The 4,072-nt window shown below is 30.9% G+C and overlaps 1 long non-coding RNA gene across 4 annotated transcripts in view; it reads right to left on the bottom strand.

Moving 5' to 3' along the window:
- Positions 1-167, bottom strand: part of LOC121994174 — a 2,141-nt gene extending 1,974 nt beyond the window's left edge. For all 4 annotated transcript variants that reach the window (XR_006115622.1, XR_006115624.1, XR_006115623.1 and 1 more), the window contains exon 1: positions 85-167. This is a non-coding gene — a long non-coding RNA (uncharacterized LOC121994174). The remainder of the gene's footprint in view (positions 1-84) is intronic.
- Positions 168-4,072: the final 3,905 nt, after the last annotated feature.

Here is a 4,072-nt window from a genome sequence, read left to right as displayed (position 1 = left end):
TCCCCCTGCACGATGCCCCAGGCAAGGAACGGCGCATGGCGTGGCGGAGAACGGCGCCGCAGATGGAGAGGGGAGAGGGATTACCTGCGCCGCTGCAGGAGAAGGATTCCGCCACCGCTGGAGAAGGATTCAGCCGCCGCTGCGAGAAGGAGATCGGGTAAAGAGAAAATGTGGGATTAAGGGATATAGGGTTTTTTAGAAACAAAAATAGTTTGTTGCCATTTTTGTCCCTACTTTTGGGACGAATTCCTGGATTCGTCCCAAATTTTGGGACGAATCCAGGATTCGTCCCAGATTTAAGAAAATTAAAAAAAAAAAAAAATTAATCGGATGACTAAATATGGACCTAGAGATGTCGGAATTTCAAGAAACAAGTTTCTATGGATTCCTAATTTTTTTCCTAATCTCAAAAATATCCTTATCCATAATTTTAACATATTATATTGACTGTGGTGAATTTTTTATTAAGAATTAGGTCATATTCGTGTTAAAAAATCACCACACTCAATATATTAGGTTAAAATTTAGAATTAGTATATTTTTATGATCAGGAGAAAATTATGAATGCATAGAAACTTGTTTCATTAAATTCCGAGATCTCTAAGTTCATATTTAGGCCTTCCGAATGATATTTATTTTATTTTTTATTTTTTAAAATCTGGGACGAATCTGGATTCGTCCCAGATTTGGGACGAATTCCGGATTCGTCCCAGATTTGGGACGAATTCAGGATTCGTCCCAAATTTTGGGACGAATCCAGGATTCGTCCCAGATTTAAGAAAATTAAAAAAGAAAAGAAAAATTAATCGGAGACACTAAATATGGACCTAGAGATGTCGGAATTTCATGAAACAAGTTTCTATGAATTCCTAATTTTTTCCTAATCTCAAAAATATCCTTATCCATAATTTTAACATATTATATTGACTGTGGTGAATTTTTTTATTAATCATTAGGTCATATTCGTGTTAAAAAATCACCACACTCAATATATTAGATTAAAATTCAGGATTAAGATATTTTTATGATCAGGAGAAAATTATGAATACATAGAAACTTATTTCATTAAATTCCGAGATCTCTAGGTTCATATTTAGGCCTTCCGAATGATATTTATTTTATTTTTTCATTTTTTTAATTCTGGGACGAATCCTGGATTTGTCCCAGATTTTGGGACGAATTCCTGGATTCTTCCCAGATTTTGGGACAAATCCAGGATTCGTCCCAAATTTAAATAAATTTAAAAATAAAAGAAAAATTAATCGGAGACACTAAATATGAACCTAGAGATGTCGGAATTTCATGAAACAAGTTTCTATGGGTTTCTAATTTTGTAATAATCATAAATAAATCCTCATTCATAATTTTAACCTAATATATTTAGTGTAGTGATTTTTTAAACGAAATTCTTTAAATTCAAGTTAAAAAATCACAACACTCAAAATATTAGGGTAAAATTATAGATGAGGACATTTTTACAATCAGGAGAAAATTAGAAACTCATAGAATCTTGTTTCATAAAATTCTGACATCCGTAGGTATATATTTAAAGTTTTAGACACATATTCAAACATACGTTAAACGCTAACATACTTAATTAACATTAAACTATCTATGTTTCACTAAATATGGACCTAGAGATGTCGGAATTTCATGAAACAAGTTTCTATGGATTCCTAATTTTTTCCTAATCTCAAAAATATCCTTATCCATAATTTTAACATATTATATTGACTGTGGTGAACTTTTTATTAAGAATTAGGTCATATTCATGTTAAAAAATCACCACACTCAATATATTAGGTTAAAATTTAGAATTAGTATATTTTTATGATCAGGAGAAAATTATGAATGCATAGAAACTTGTTTCATTAAATTCCGAGATCTCTAGGTCCATATTTAGGCCTTCGGAATGATATTTATTTTATTTTTTATTTTTTTTAAATCTGGGACGAATCCTGGATTCGTCCCAGATTTTGGGACGAATTCCTGGATTCGTCCCAGATTTGGGGATGAATTCCAGGATTCGTCCCAAATTTTGGGACGAATCCAGGATTCGTCCCAGATTTAAGAAAATTAAAAAAGAAAAGAAAAATTAATCGGAGACACTAAATATGGACCTAGAGATGTCGGAATTTCATGAAACAAGTTTCTATGGATTCCTAATTTTTTCCTAATCTCAAAAATATCCTTATCCATAATTTTAACATATTATATTGACTGTGGTGAATTTTTTATTAATCATTAGGTCATATTCATGTTAAAAAATCACCACACTCAATATATTAGGTTAAAATTCAGGATTAGGATATTTTTATGATCAGGAGAAAATTATGAATACATAGAAACTTATTTCATTAAATTCCGAGATCTCTAGGTTCATATTTAGGCCTTCCGAATGATATTTATTTTATTTTTTCATTTTTTTAATTCTGGGACGAATCCTGGATTTGTCCCAGATTTTGGGACGAATTCCTGGATTCATCCCAGATTTTGGGACAAATCCAAGATTCGTCCCAAATTTAAAAAAAATTAAAAATAAAAGAAAAATTAATCGGAGACACTAAATATGAACCTAGAGATGTCGGAATTTCATGAAACAAGTTTCTATGGGTTCCTAATTTTGTATTAATCATAAATAAATCCTCATTCATAATTTTAACCTAATATATTTAGTGTAGTGATTTTTTAAACCAAATTCTTTAAATTCAAGTTAAAAAATCACAACACTCAAAATATTAGGGTAAAATTATAGATGAGGACATTTTTACAATCAGGAGAAAATTAGAAACTCATAGAATCTTGTTTCATAAAATTCTGACATCCGTAGGTATATATTTAAAGTTTTAGACACATATTCAAACATACGTTAAACGCTAACATACTTAATTAACATTAAACTATCTATGTTTCACTAAATATGGACCTAGAGATGTCGGAATTTCATGAAACAAATTTCTATGGGTTCCTAATTTTTTGGTGATGTTAAAAATATCGTCATCCATAATTTTAACATATTATATTGACTGTGGTGAATTTTTTATTAAGAATTAGGTCATATTCGTGTTAAAAAATCACCACACTCAATATATTAGGTTAAAATTTAGAATTAGTATATTTTTATGATCAGGAGAAAATTATGAATGCATAGAAACTTGTTTCATTAAATTCCGAGATCTCTAGGTCCATATTTAGGCCTTCGGAATGATATTTATTTTATTTTTTATTTTTTTTAAATCTGGGACGAATCCTAGATTCGTCCCAGATTTTGGGACGAATTCCTGGATTCGTCCCAGATTTTGGGACGAATCCAGGATTCGTCCCAGATTTAAGAAAATTAAAAAAGAAAAGAAAAATTAATCGGATACACTAAATATGGATCTAGAGATGTCGGAATTTCATGAAACAAGTTTCTATGGATTCCTAATTTTTTACTAATCTCAAAAATATCCTTATCCATAATTTTAACATATTATATTGACTGTGGTGAATTTTTTATTAATCATTAGGTCATATTCGTGTTAAAAAATCACCACACTCAATATATTAGGTTAAAATTCAGGATTAGGATATTTTTATGATCAGGAGAAAATTATGAACGCATAGAAATTTGTTTCATTAAATTCTGAGATCTCTAGGTCTATATTTAGGCTTTTCGAATAATATTTATTTTATTTTTTAATTTTTTAAAATCTGGGACGAATCCCGGATTCGTCCCAGATTTTGGGACGAATTCCTGGATTCGTCCCTGATTTTTGGGACGAATTCTGGATTCGTCCCAGATTCTGGAACGAATCCAGAATTCGTCCCAGATTCTGGAACGAATCCAGAATTCGTCCCAGAATTTGGGACGAATCCTAGATTCGTCCCAGATTCTGGAACGAATTTTGCAACGAAAATATTGTTTGTTGGCAATTTGCGATGAAATTTTTTTGTTGCAGATTTCGTTTCTAATTTGGGTCAAGTTTTATATTTGTTGCCAAAATTGTTGCAATTTTGGGACGAAAAATTTTCGTCCCAAACTTTCGTCCCTAAATTATTGTTTTTTTGTAGTGCAGGGGTCGTTAGTCCT

The sequence above is a fragment of the Zingiber officinale genome, chromosome 6A, assembly GCF_018446385.1.
Source record: "Zingiber officinale cultivar Zhangliang chromosome 6A, Zo_v1.1, whole genome shotgun sequence".
Taxonomy (NCBI): domain Eukaryota; kingdom Viridiplantae; phylum Streptophyta; class Magnoliopsida; order Zingiberales; family Zingiberaceae; genus Zingiber; species Zingiber officinale.
This window is presented reverse-complemented; position numbering and strand designations above follow the sequence as displayed.